Consider the following 16,069-nt stretch of genomic DNA (forward strand, 5'->3'; position numbering starts at 1 on the left):
CCCCAGCTTGAGCGTGGTCTTTGGAGCGTTGCCCTGTGAAAAGGGGTGACTTTGCCATGCTCCTTCCCAGTCTACCTCCTGTTAGTTACAGTTTCTCATTCCTCTTGAGTAGCAGGCCCTGTTTCTCCACCTGATCCCTGCAAATAAACCGTCCCCAAAAATCAAAATGAGTTCCACCTGGAACTTTGTAGGATTGGTCCTAAGAAGATCCCGCTGAATCTCTTCACCACTTCCTAGCAGAGTACAGTAAAACCGGGGACTAAGCAAAGTGGCTGACATGTAGTAAGTGCTCAAGAAATGGATGTTGACTAGATGCTTCCTCTCATCTTTGCCTGTCTGAACTCTCAAGCACCGGATGCAAGTAGACTGAGAGCCTCCGCCAACCAGTAAGATGACTTCGGTCAAAGAATTCTGCTCTAGAGTTACTTTTGTTCTTGTCTTCAACTCCAGATCACAGCAATTCATACGTGCCATCTCTGTTGCAGAGTTTTCTTGCAAAGCCTTTCTTAAAAGCTTTCTGTCAAATAGCTTGTCCTGAAGCAATAGGAAAAGAATAGCGTAATTCACAGATTATTTATTTGAAAGGAAGGAATGATTATATAGATGTCTTTGTCCATTTCAGACTGTCAATAGCGATGAGAGAAACAGTCAACTAGCAGTCCACTCGTGAATGTTTCTTCTGTTTTTGCCATGGAAGGATTTTGAAGAACATTCATTCAACAAATTTTTATTGATTGTATACCACATACCTAGTCCTGGGCCAAGTTTTGACAATTCAAGAGTGAACAAGGTAACACTCAAGATATTTGTCTTCAAGAAGCTTACAGTCTAGTGAGAAAGAAAGACACTAACCTGGGGACTTTGAGCATAAATCTCTGGAATATTCACATTCCTTGTATAACAAGTATTCTTTCATCCTTGGACACTGGGTTTCTCATCTGTTGAACAAAATTGGCTTAAACCTGTAATCTCTGTTCTGTACTGGAAGTGGAAAATATTAGCAAGGCATCCTGACAAGTCTGCCATAAGTGCTGGCCTAAGTAGTTAATGAGCAGTTTCAGTATTGAGCAAGTCACCTTGACTACATTATTTTTCCAGCCCACCCCCTTCTTTATGCATACAAAAAACATTTCTATTGTAAGAAATATAATGCTTTCTTACACATATTTTTTTAATCTGTCTACTAGACTACCAAGTCAAGGGACCACTTCTCACTTGTATATCCAGCAATCTACTCACTTCTCATTTGTCTTTGTGTATCCAGCAGTCTAGCAAAGTGTCTAGTAGTTAGAAAAAAGGTATTCATAAATACTTCTTAAACTTAGTAAGGTTACCTTTATATTATTTTGTCTCTCATATCTCTTTCTGCTGGAAACCAGATAAGTTTCTGGGAGTTCCTTCCCATTGATGTACTTACATGTTCACTCTGTCCCAATATTCAATACTAAACTGTATTCCATACTAAACAGATTTATAATAAGTAACTAATATTTATTATTAATATTTGCTATGTGCCTGGCATTAGATTAAATATTTTAAATCCCATATATAACTTACCACAATAATTTTACAAAGTAGGTATATTAATATATTTACACTTTAGATGAGGTTACAGATTTAGGAAGTGTAAATTGACCAAGTGGATTTAAAGCCAGATCTGCCCAACAGAAGGGCTTGTTTATTCACTATAGCACATCACTTTGCTTTTTATATCACTTATTTATCAGTGAATTCAAATCCTACCAACTCCATGAAATCTTTCTTCCTTCCCCACAGTAATCTTTTTCTTTATAAACAATTCAGTGATTTTAGTATATTCACAGAGTTATGCATGCTTTACCACAATCGATTTTAGAGTATTTTCACAGCCCCAAAAAGAAACCCCATACCCTTTGGCCCCAACTTCTCCCTCCTCTCCCCAGCCCTAGGCAACCAGTAATCCACTTTCCGTCTGTATGCATTTGTCTATCCTGAACATTTCATATAAATGGAATCATGCAATGTGTGGTCTTTTGTGACTGGCTTCTTTCACTTAACATGTTTTCAAAGTCCCTTCATCGGTTGGGTTGTTTCTGCTTTTTGAATATCATGAATAATGCTTCTGTTGACATTCATGTACAAGTTTTCGTGTCAACATATGTTCTCATTTCTCTTGGATATATACCTAAAAGTGGAATTGCGGGGTCATATGGTAACTCTATGTTTAACCCCTTGTGGAACTACCACACTGTTTTCCAAAGTGGCTGTACCATTTTACTTTCTCACCAGCAATGTACGAGGGCTCTAATTTCTCTATTGTGCCTTTTCTTGTCTCTTCTAGAACATGTGCCTCTCTTACTTTTCAGAATACTTTTTCCATGAGTCATCTTCAATTATTATTCTTTGTTGTACATGTATCTGCAAGCCCATTTTCCTAATAGTTTGTGACCTTCTGAGATGAAAAACATGGTGCCTGCCCTTAAGAGAATCACATCTAGAAAAATGTACAATCAAATCAGATATTACAGTGATAATAAACACTGAAATAAAGGTTATTGCTAAAAGGTGGAGAAAGAACACCTCACTCAGCCTAGGTTAAACAGGAAGTACTTCTCATAGAATGTATCAAAGCTCAAGATTAGTCTTGAAGAATCTATTGGAATTGACCAAGCTAAGGAAAGACATGAGTATGCTCCAGAAAAAGGAACATATACCTTTGTATATATTTCCTTGTCTATGAACTGTGGAGGTAAGTATATTTTGCAGGTAAGCATACCATAGAAGCAAACATTGTGGTATGCAGGTATGCAGCAGGAGAAATGGGAAATGTAGATGTAAGATGATGAAGAGTTTTGTAAACTGTGTTAAGGAGTTTGAACTGTATCCTGAAGGTAATGGGAAATTGCTGAATTAGTTAAGCAAGGTTGGAGAAGAATTACTTCAGCAGCAGTATAGAGGAAGGATTATTGGGTAGGAGAGACGGGGCCAAGACTAGAAAAACAAACAAACCAGATAGAAGACATAAAATAACTAAAATGAGGAATTAATGACTGCCTGAGCCGAGATGGTACCCATGAAATTGGCAGAAAGGATTTTAAAGGCACATGGCCAACAAAAAAGGAGGAAAGAAGCCAGTCACAGTGGCTTATACCTGTAATCCCAGCAATGTGGGAGGCTGAGGTAGGAGGATCACTGGAGCCTGGGAGGTGGAGGCTGCAGTGAGCTGTGATTGTGCCACTGCATTCCAGCTGGATGACAGAGCAAGACCCTTTCAAAAAAAAAAAAAAAAGGAGGAGTAAGAAGAAATAAGAAGAAGAAGAAAGAATTGAAGATATATTCCAGGTTTCTGGCTGTAGTCATCAAGAGGAAGATTGGGCACTTGGTGATAAGAATAATGAAACACTATAATGATGGTATCTTAGTTTGTTCAGGCTGCTATAGAAAAATACTGGGTAGCTTATGAATGCAAATTTATTTCTCACAGGTCTGGAGTCTAAGAAGTTCAAGATTAAGACAGCAGCAGATTGGATGTCTAGTGGGGCCCTGCTTTCTGGGTCATAGATTGTGCCTTCTAGCTGTGTCCTCATGTGGTGGAAGAGACAGGGCGGCTCTCTGGAGCCTCTTTTATAAGGGCAGTAATCCTAGTCATCAGGCTTGTGTCCTCATGATTTAATCACCTCCCAAAGGCCCCACCTCCTAACGCTATCTCATTGGTGATTAAGTTTAACATATGAATTGTGGGGGGACAAAAACATTCAGACCACAGCAGATAGGTTGCAGGAATTTAAACTACCATTGAAGTTTATGTGCTGTTGCAGTCACCCACAGAAATGAGATGAACCCTCACCCAAACTTTGGCTCCTATTTCAAGACTTAGCATACCACATATGCACCAACAGGGTATAAAAAGGTTTATTACTCACATAATGAGCCTTTCTAGGAAGAGTACAGCAGACCTCCTAAGCAGGTTTTAAAATGACTTGAGAGAGTAGGAGAAAAAGCTATTGGGATTTTTTTTCATGGCTAGGATATGGCGCTTGGGCAAAAAAGCCCACACAGGGCAAGGACTGTATGGCTCGAATTTTCCACCAGCACCAAAATAGGAAACACCTATTTTGCACCATATTTGGATCTAGGCAAGCTTTCTCATCAAGTTGCCTAGATTCAGATATCATACAAAAGGGAACAGGTGAGGAGCCGGACTTAAAACTTGTTAAGAATCAAACATAAAAAATTATGTCAGACACAATTACATATTCTTAGATCTAGTTTAACTGCAACTAACAATATAGTTGTTACACATATATATGCTTTGAAAGTGATTATCATGGACACTGTAGTTGCAATCCCAACATTTATTCCACTCTTCCCACATTGTGCATAGTACACCTAAGAAATTGAGGTGAAATTAACCTCACCTTTATCTCCAAAGTTAGTCCAGTTAAGATAACCCAATCCCAACCTACGTTGTTCCCCTGGCCACAAGATGTTGTTCAGGGTTGAGCAAATTGGCACCAATTACAGGACTTTAGCCCCAAAATTGTGGGATGTGGCTCCTTTCTCTCCCTTGATAAATGAGAAAGCATGTGGTTCTTGTTACTGAGGGCAGTCATCTTGTAACCAAGAAAATAAAAAAGCTGGAACCCTGATCAAATAAGCAAAGATTTATAACTTTGTATATAAGAAGGACATAAACAGTAAACTGTGAAGGTTTTAAATAAACACTTTTCTGCCTCCTTCCTTTTAATCTACTGGTTTCTTCTGTTATGGCAGCTTTTAAGTCAAATTAATATAGAGCTTGATTTTTCTACTTATCCTCACTGGTACTGAATATTAGTTAAGTCAGTTTAAATTTGTTATTATTATACTTCACCTTAAAAGACTTTAGTGTATATAATTTGATATAAATGTACATGTGTGTTTCCAGATTTACGCTACCCTCTAATGATTGTCAGTTGCCATAATATAGAATTTATACTCCAGGTCGATAGGTAATCAGAAGAGCTGCACTCCAAATGTAGCCACCATTAGTGCTTATTATTATTTCCCATTACTGGAGACCTTGCTAATCAATAAAATTAATGTTAAAAATAGGTTTTAATGGGTGAAATTTGTGGTTCGTTAATTTAGGTAATGGAAGTTATAAATTGACTCTCCATTAATGAATCAATGATGCTCACCATATGTAAATTGGGTAATGTATTTCAGAGACGGCTCCTACCTTACGTGAGCAAGGTTATAAGAAGCTAACAAACCCTGTAGCCTACACACTTAGAAATAGCACCCTTCAAATTTCAAACCTGAATGTCTAAAATTTCAGTAATCATAGCATGCCAAAGGTGGAAAAATTTAATGTTCTGCTTAACGAAAGGGAGAATCATGTTCGTTATGAAGATTACTAGAGATACCATGCCCATTATGGAGATAAGGAATAAAACGTTATTGCCTTTCCCTCTACCATGCAAGTTCATTTTTTAAATATCCCCAGTGAAGATATCGGGATAAGCTATTAAACTAAATTTAGACCAGCAGAACATGAAGGATTACTAGGAAACAGAAATTCCAAGATAAAAAAACTAGGGCTAGACATGGTCTTTGCCATGGTTACTTGCCTACAGAAATAACAAGAAGCAAATAGTTCTAAAACCTAATATTTAAGGGAAAATGTATTGTTAAATAAATCTCAAGGCTGACTGATGATAGCCTGTGACTATTTAATCTTAGGAGTATCCTCAAATATCTAAACTCAACCTAATAGGAGATGAGCTAGCAAAATGATGCAACCTCCCAAAAAGAGGATCTTCCCCAATGACCATCTCAGATAGGGCAGTGGAGGACATAGAGAGCAAAAGAGTAACTGCTGAAAGAACACATACCACTGCCAGCCAACAGTCCTCATTATTCCTGTCTACAGAATATGACAGGGATCAGAAACCACTGTGTCCCTTTTTTTTTTTAGACAGAGTTTCGCTTTTGTTGCCCAGGCTGGAGTGCAATGGTGCGATCTCAGCTCACCGCAACCTCCACCTCCCGATTCAAGCAATTCTCCTGCCCCAGCCTCCCGAGTAGCTGGGATTACAGGCATGTGCCACCACACCCAGCTAATTTTGTATTTTTAGTAGAGACGGTATTTCTCCATATTGGTCAGGCTGGTCTCGAACTCCCAAGCTCTGGTGATCCGCCTACCTCAGCCTCCCAAAGTGCTGGGATTACAGGAGTGAGCCACTGTGCCCAGCCTGTGTCCCCTCTTTAATTGGGAGTTTTTATTGCAGTGATTTTGACCTTTCTTTTTCATTGCTTTTTGCATTTTTCATTGCTTTTTGCATTTATTTTTTCATTGCTTTTTGCATTTCTTTTTCATTGCTTTTTGCATTTATTGCTTTTTGCATTTATTAACATTTGTTGTTAGTTGCTAGACCATAAGGAAGGAACTCCAGGTAAACCTAACATATTGTATTAGTCCAATTTCTTACTGCTATAAAGAACTTCCAAACACTGGGTAATTTATAAAGGAAATTGACTCACAGGTTTGCACGGCTGGGGAGGCCTCAGGAAACTTACAATCATGGCAGAAGGAGAAGCAGGCACATCTTACATGGCGGCAGGTGAGAGAGAGAGCATGAGCCTGTGAAGGAGGAACTGTCAAACACGTATAAAACCATTAGATCTCATGAAAATTCGCTCACTATCACGATAACAGCATGGGGGAACCACCCCCATAATCCAATCACTTCCTTCCCTCAACACATGGGGATCACAGGTCCCTCCCTCAACACATGGGGATAACTATTGGAGATGAGATCTGGGTAGGGACACAGAGCCAAACCATATCACATATTGTGGAGTGAGAGAGAGAGTGGGGAAAAGAAAGATACATGTTAATTACAATGGTTGGGGAGCACAAGAGTATACTACAGTGGACCTGGTAGTTGTTACTCAAACATGCATTTTACCCTCACCCCATTGTGTAGCTTTCAGCCGTGTTCAATGAGATTGACCCCATCCCTTTTCTAAGGGTGAGTCCTGATTGGTCTAAGCTAAAAGTTACCCCAACCTCCTTGACACAGTTATTGTGAGTGGACAACCCTGTCCTAGCCCAATCATAGCATTACCCTAATCATATGAATTATTTCAGGGATTATCCAACAAGTACAAACCTCAGGACAATTGTTCGATAGTTGTCAGGAAGAACTTCCTATAAGTGATGAAGCCTGTAACACCTCCTGCTTTTAACAACTAATTTGTGACTGTAAAGGAAACCAGTCTGAGGACAAAGCAGATGCAGACAGTAAAACTAAGTTGATATAATGCAGAGAAATGGAGCTGAAACTTTGATCAAATCAATTCTAAAGCTTCCTTCACCTCCATGGGACTTTTCATTTATGTGAACAATCCCTTCTATTGTTTAATCTAGTTTGAATTAGGGTTTCTGTTACTTGCAATCCCAAATGTTTTAACTGGTAGAAAGATTCTGTATTTCTAACCTCTTATTAAATGTTAGAAAATAATTGTCTTTTATAAAAATGGAAATGAGCCATAACTACTTTCTTCTGTGTCCATGCTCATGCCAGAATGAGGCTGAATATGAGCTACTGTTCCTGAGTGCAGTTCTCTCAGATTCCTGCACTACTCAGCTTCCCACATTAAACCAATAGAAAAGCATTTCAAATATTTATTTGTAACACTGTGTATATACAAAATTAAAGAGTAAACTGTGAAAGTTTTAAATAACACTTTTCTGGCCCTTTCTCTAATCAGGTCTCCTTTGGATTCAGTGCTGTACATAACCCATTTATGAAATCTCCATTACCTAGGAGACACATGATCCCTAACTTCTCACTCTTTGGAAAATTGTCATTGGCCACCATATTGGCTTGCCTGGTTAACTGAACTCATAACGGGGCAAGAATCACTCCCTTAAATTGCTTCAAGTATTTCAGAGCCTAATACAGAAAAGAAAGCCCAAGCAGAAAGAGAAGAGAAGCCATGATTTCATCTGTGTAATCATTACAACAAATTAACAAAATTAATTTATATGATAAGTTGCCTTCAACTATTATCTCCAAATAAATAACTAAAAAATGTAGTGACTATCAATAGAAAGTACATGTGTCCACTCTATTTCCTTTAGTCTTCATTACATACTTAAAAAACATAAATGAACAAATAACTTTTATTTGTGAAATTAAACTTTCTATAAACAAAAATTTATGCTGGAATATTTTTTGTATTCTGGATTAATTTAAACACCTAAATCATTCATATAATTTTTAATCATTTGTTAAATAACATACCTCTGGCTGCTAAATTTTACTTTTAAAAAATTCAACCTTTACCCTAGATTCAGGGTGCACATGTGCAGGTTTGTTACAAGACTATAATGTGCATTGCTGAGGTTTGGTATATGATTGAATTCATCACCCAGGTAGTGAGCATAGTACCCAGTAAATAGTTTTTCAACCCTTCCCCCACTTCCTCCCTCTTATTGTAGTCTCCAGTGTCTATTGTTTCCATCTTTATGTTTGTGTGTACCCACTGTTTAGCTCCCACTTATAAGTGAGAACATGTAGTATTTAGTTTTATGTTTCTGTATTAATTCACTTAGGATAATGACCTCCAGCTCCATCCGAGTTGTTGCAAAGAATATTACTTCATTCTTTTTTATAGCAGCATAGTATTCCATGGTGATTATGTACCACACTTTCTTTATCCAGTCCACCATGGATGGGCACCTAGGTTGATTCCATGTCTTTGCTATTGTGAATAGTACTGCAATGAGCATACAAGTGCCTTTGTCTTTTTGGTGGAATGATTTTCTTTGGGGTATATACCCAGTAATGGGATTTCTGGACTGAATGGTAGTTCCATTTTTAGTTCTTTGAGAAATCTCCAAACTGCTTTCAACAGGGGCTGAACTATGTTACATTTCTGCCAACAGTGTATAAGAGTTCCCATTTCTCTGCAGCCTCGCCAACATCTGTTATTTTTGACTTTTAAATAATAGCTATTCTAAATGGTGTGAGATGGCATCTCATTTTGGGTTTGATTTGCATTTCTCTGATGATTAGTGATGTTGAGCATTTTTTCGTATGTTTGTTGGCCACATGTATATCTTCTTTTCAGAAGTGTCTGTTCATGTCATTTGCCCACTTTTTAACAGGATTATTTGTTTTCTGCTTGTTGATTTAAGTTCCTTATAGATTCTGGACATTAGACCTTTGTTGAATGCATGGTTTGTTAATATTTTCTCCAACTAAATGCTACTTTTTATGATACGCATTAAAAAATCAAAAAGCAAGCTAGGCTTTACATCTGTATTTAACTATTGTATTGCTTCCTTAGTAGTTACTGCGCCACTTTTGCAGATGTACCAAGCAATACTCTGGGCAGAAAGCCAGGCAAGAGCTACTACGACTAAGATAAATTGAGTTTGAACTAAACTTTTTCAAAATTTTTGGTGCACCACAAAATTTACACATCATGAGAAAACTCTAAAGTTTGAAAAATGGAGTTCTAAAGAACACAGTCGAACCCCAAGCAGCACTCTCTTGAGAGTCTGATCACTCTTTTAACTTGACAAGAACAAGTAAAGTGTTGTATGTGAGCAGTGGAAGGTCCTCCTGCTTTTTCCTCTTTCTTTAGGTTAGGGATTTTATATGATCCTAATGATGAAAGGGAATTTTGTGTTCTTATGTCAAACTTTAACCTAACTTTGAGAAAAAAATTATCCAAACATCTGAAAGAAAATTATGTCTATTAGGCACTAACTCTGCCTGTAAATTTGTTATATTGTCAATTCAAGAATATTTGGCTTCCAATTTAAAATATAAATAAAGACTAGTCAAATTTTTCTTTGACAACATTTTTATAAGTTTGAATACATAGTTATAAGGACATAAAGTCAGAGAGCGTATCAAGCCTGCAGTTGTCTAAATCTGCCTGTGGTAGTAAGCTACAAACCCACTGTGTTTTTGAGGAAAAAAGGAAATTCACTAAGAGCTAAGGCATTATTTTGCCTATTATACATACTATATATTAGTTTCATACACTTATTAGAATCTTTGCTTAAGATATGTATCTTAAACCCCAGAGTCATATGATAATTTGCCTAATAATTTTCTATCAAAGTTATACAATTTAACAAATGTTGATAATGCCTTCACTAGAGATTAAGTAGCAATAAAATTGTCTTTTAGTTTAATGAAGTCATATTTTTAGTACAGTTATGTTTGTAAGATACCCACAAGTTAATCTCTTATGGAAATATTTGATAATTAAGCTGAGTAAAATATGGATTATAAGAATCCTATTAAAAATAATATGAATAACAGCATGCTCTTTGCTTTCTAAGAAAATGTTATTAATTCTTAATCACCATATGATTACCCCTTGCATAGGCATCATTTCCCCAAATTTATAATAATAGCATAAATGTCCATTGTTAATCATCTGTAGTGACATGAATATGCTTTATAATCACTACATGTAGCTATGGGATATATTAACTCTTAATTTTATTTATTCACTAAAATACACATGCATTTGAGAGAGCAAGTCACTGTCTATAGAAATTTACTCTTGTATTAACCTCAACAAAATTATTCTATCCTGATTTTCCAACTTTTCAGATGATTCTTTATCCAATTCACAGTCTCCTTTCACCTTCTTCTTCATTGTAGCTATGCTGCAAGTTTCTATCCTTTGTTCTCTTCTCACTTGGATTTAGGCATTCTCTGGTAATCTTTTCTATTCATCACAAACGATATCACCTTAACGTAAATAATTCTGGAATACACATATATCTTCTACATAAACTTATTTCTCAATCTACATTAACGTATTCTACATATCTACACAAAACCCATTTACCATATCCACATTTGATGACCTAGTGAAAGTTTGGTGTTTTTTTTAATTATTCGGTCCAGAATTATCTAAGAATAGCTAAGAATAGATTTCAGTTAAGACTAGATTTTATAGCTGCCTACTAGATATGTACATAGACGTCCCACAAGAAATTAGAACTTACGTGTTCCAAAACAAAGTTATCATCTGTCCTCCACACAACCTATCCAACCTCCTTGCTCAGTTGCTTTTGTAAGCACTTGCATTAGTTAGAACATTAGTTTCAGCTCCTTTAACAAAGACTCCAAAATAATTGTGACTTAAACAAGATAAGTTCTAATTTTTATCTCACATAAAAGCATAAGCCTAGGCAATGCAGGGCTGATACAGTGGCTCCACATAAGGAGACGCTACTTGACCTCCTTACATCTTGTTGTTCTCCCATTTTCAACATATGGCGTCCTTCCCACAGTCTAATATATGTGCTCCAATTTCTGCCATTATGTCCGCATTCTAACTAGCAGGAAAAGGGAAAAGGGGAAGTGAAGGGCATACCTCTTCTTTAGCAGAGCAGGGCACAGAAGGCAAACATTTTACTCTCACATCTCACTGGCTAGAACTTGGCCACATAGCCATACCCAGCTATAGGGTAAGTTTCAAACTGCCCTCTTTGTCTGGGCAGCTTTGTGGCCTGCTAAAATTCGGGGATTTTATTACAAAGAGGAGTGGGATGATATATAGTGTGGAATAACCACTGGTTCTTTTCATATGCAGTTCCTTAAATGCTTTCGCTCTCCTTCCTCTACTTCACGGCTGCTACTGCCTTGTTAATGTATATTTATTCTTTCCATGTGAATGCATATTGAATGATATTTGATCCTGTAATCTGAGTGGGATGGAAAAGAATGCATTCACCAAACTGAAGACCACATGCCATGTACCTAAGGCCATGTTGATTCACTCTAATAAAGATACCACATCTGGCATAATAACTGTCAGGAGGGCTACTACTACTTGGTTGAGCTTGAGGAAGTCTATAGTCATTCTTCAGGATCCATCCTATTTTTGCAGAAGCAAGACAAGTGAATCCAGTGGATGGGTATGACCATTCTGCATCCTTTAGATCTGGGGTTAGCAAACTTTTTATGTACAGGAACAGATAGTTAATATGTTAAGCTTTATAAGTCAGGTGGTCCTTGTTGCAACCAGTGGGCCCAATATAAGCTGAACCTGGACAGAATTCCATTTTTAAAACTGGCCTTCACATGCTCCAACTATAAATTAAGGCCCTAATGTGTTGGTTCTCCCAGTATCAGTGTCAACTAAATGTCCAGCTGGTTCACATTACCCAAGTGTATTAGTCCATTTTCATGCTGCTATAAAGAACTTCCCTGAGACTGGGTAATTTATAAAGGAAAGAGGTTTAATAGACTCACAGTTGTGCACAGCTGGAGAGACCTCAGGAAACTTACAGTTATGGCAGAAGGGAAGCAGGCACATTCTTGACAGGAGGCAGGAGAGAGAATGAGCAAGAGCAGGGAAAACTGCCTTATAAAACCATCAGATCTCATGAGAACAGCAAGGGGAAAACTGTCCCCATGATCCCACCTCCCTCCCTCAACAGGTGGGGATTACAGGTTCCTTCCTCAACATGTAGGGATTATAATTTCTGATAAGATTTGGGAGGGACAGAGAGCCAAACCATATCACCAAGTAAATGGCCTTTGGTCCCTTTGAAGAAGGACTAAGGGAATCATTACCATGTGTACTTGCCATGGCATCACAAGGTCCATCCCCAGGAGACCTAAACACGTCAATGAATGAGATACAGGTCTGAAAACTGACTCAGGCCCATAAACTGGGCAAGGGATTATGACACAATAAAGTATCACTCTGTTATTCATGCTTGATTTCTTCTAACAGTACATGCTGAGTGATTCCATTGTCACTACCAATTTATTTTGTCTCTAGCATTGTCAAATTCTATTAATATGTTCCATAATTCTGTGGTTCTTTCTGGGCTGCCATTCTGACCTTGTTGATGCTTACAATTATTTAAAATCTCTGGCTTCTGGCAGTTAAATGCCACAACTGGCCTCTGTTTTTCCAGGGTTCTATCAACTTCTTTGTTACCAATGAGTCAGATTCTGTAATGGCCTCCCCTACAGTGACCTCTGGCCTAGAGAGGAGCATCTCTACTCTGCTTTTTAGTGTTGCTAGTGCTTCTTTCACCAGCTCATTCATTACAGCCTTGGTAAACTGTGTATCCTTTGGGCCTTCCCATGGAACATATTCCTCTCAGTCTTCCAGCCTTATTTGTATTTTCATTCCAGCATGCTTATTTTCCTCAGCCTTTCCCTTCCTCAGCCTTCTTCCATGGCAATCCCAGCATTTCAACTTTGCTTATTATTAACCATCTATCTTAGTTGGCATATAACCATTTTTGAAGTTCAGCTACTCTGACTATAAAGTCTAGTCTTGGTCTTCACCTTTCTCCAGCCTCCTCCTGCAGGAAATGAGAGCTTCTTTTTTATGCAGCCAAAGAGGCCCTCTGACAATCTCACTTGGTTTTTAATTGCTTGTTATTGACTCTGATTTTTTCATTATCTTTGTGTAGAGCATCAATACCGCTTAGCAATAGCCATCCAATTCCTTTATCTTTATCGCTACTTTATTCCCCATACATCTCAAATATATCTGATTCATCTGGCCAGTTCACAAACAGTGAAAATGTTAATAATTTGATTACTACCTTGTGATAATAGCTGTTTGTGCTCCATTTACCACAAGTAATGCCAGGAGGCAATGAATGACTCAGGCAAAAAGCCCATCACCTACTCTCTTGGACCCATCCTGGTACCAAATTCATGGATTGCATTCTCAGGAAGCAGACGCCAAAACAAGAATTTCAGCATGCAGGGTGCTTATTAGGGATCAAACCTTTGATAGGAAGTGAAGTAAAACAGCATTGGTCAGAGAGAGAAGTTGAACTGCGATACAGACGCAACAGAACTTCAGCCAACTCAGCAGAAAGCTCTGGAACAAATATGTCTATCAGAGTTGTCCTGCATTTGTATTCAGACTTCTCTCCTTTACCAGATGCAGATTGCCCTGGTAAGGGTAGGACCTTGGAAAAGACTGCTCTCTGCACCTGAACAGACAGGAAAAGAGCTGACAGCTATAAATTACTGGCCGTATTTCCTGCAGCTGCATAGGAAATCCTCTTTGAAGAGGAATCTGGGGGTGCATCTCAGTGTCTATCACGTTAAACCACTAGGAAGTTTCTCTGTGGATGAAGCATTCTCATCTTTGTTTTTGAACATGCTGTTTCCTCTTCCAGGCATAATCTTCCTTCTGTCGGTCTCCTGGATAGCATCTGTCCATCCCTGGAGATTCAACTCAGACTCAACCTCCTCTGGAAAGTCTTCTCTGAAATTTCCAGATTATATTAGCTGCCTATTCTCTGAGGCCTCATCACACTTCATTTATACTAATATTATAGCCATTCACAAACCACATTGTAATAATTTGCTTACACCTTTTGCCCTATATATTATGAACTCCTTGAAGACATGGATTATGTGTTTATTTTTGTATCCACAACATCTAAAATAATGTCTTTCACATAAGAAACACTATGTAGAAAATCTGAAACAATTAACCAAAAAAAACCCTCCTGGAACTAATAAGCAATTATAACAAAGTTTCAGGATGCAAGTTTAATAAACAAAAGCTAAATAAACTCTTACCATATGATCCAGCAATCATGCTCCTTGGTAATTAACCAATGAATTGAAAACTTATGTCCACACAAAAATCTGCACATGGATATTTGCAGCAGCTTTACTCATAATTGCCAACACTTGAAAAGAACCAAGAGATCCTCAGAAGGTGAGTGGATAAATGAACTATGGTATATCAGACAATGGAATATTATTCAACATGAAAAGATAATGAGCTGTCAAGCCTTGAAAAGACAAGGAAGAAACTTAAATGCATATTACTAAGTGAAAGGAGCCAATCTGCGAAAAGCTACATACTGTGCTTCTAACTATATGACATTCTGGGAAAGGTAAGACCATAAAGACAGTTAAAAGATCAGTGGTTGACAGGGATTGGCAGGAGAAAAGGGTGAATAGGCAGAGCACAGAGAATTTCTCAGACAGTAAAACTATTCTGTAGGTACTACAGTGATGGATATGTCATTATACATTTGTCAAAACCTATTGAATATACAACATCAAGAGTGAACCCTCATGTAAACCATGAGCTTTGTGTGTAATGATGTGTCAATGTAGGTTTATCAACTGTAACACATGTACTCTGGTAGTAGGGGTGTAAGGCATGTGTGGGGACAGGGAATATATGGGAACTCTGTACTTTCTGCTGTTTGTGAAACTAAAACTGCTCTAAGAAATAAAGTTTATTAATTAAAAAACTGTAAAGCCTTCTATGAAGATAAGATGTCAACATTATATATAAATTGTCAAAGTCATTTAAAATATGCCATTTAAATTCTATGACTTAGTGGTTGCCTTTTATTTTTTGCATGGTATCCACCAAAACAAATTAGATATAAGAAAAAGCAAACTAAGGACTTCATATAATGCATTATAATATTGTGTTGTATCACATACAGTGCTGTCAATTTCCCTATTTGATATATAAATATTTGCTTTATTTTAGACGGTTTCAATACAATACAAAATACAAATATATTCTATTTGATTAAATCGTGATGGCATATATTGGTAGATATTCATTCAAAGGCTGAACATTTAATAATGAAAAAAACTACTGGAAAGTAATTAAGGAAGTTGCTAATCAGTTCATTAATTAAGTATATCTGCTGCACATTATACAGAAACAAATTGAAAAGGATTCTGTGCTAGCCAGAAATTCCCTCTCAAATATAGTCAAAAGAGAAGATTAAAAACAAACAAAATAAAAACAAAACTGAGTAAATTATTTCTATGGGAAATTGCAATTTGATTTATACTATTTATCCTTATGGTACCTTTTAAGCTACATAATATACAATACAAAAATTGAGTTTAAATATATAGTACACATACAGTTAATATCTGTTGGTTTAAAATCATTATTCATTAATGTCTGATATCATTAGAAACAGAGTTTTACAGTTAAATGAACTTAGATGCAATTTTATTTGAACTCCTCTCTGAATTCAGGAAACTATTACCCACAGTTAAGCAACAAATCAGCAGAAACCAGCAGGAAAGTG

The sequence above is a fragment of the Pan troglodytes genome, chromosome 10, assembly GCF_028858775.2.
Source record: "Pan troglodytes isolate AG18354 chromosome 10, NHGRI_mPanTro3-v2.0_pri, whole genome shotgun sequence".
Taxonomy (NCBI): Eukaryota; Metazoa; Chordata; class Mammalia; order Primates; family Hominidae; genus Pan; species Pan troglodytes.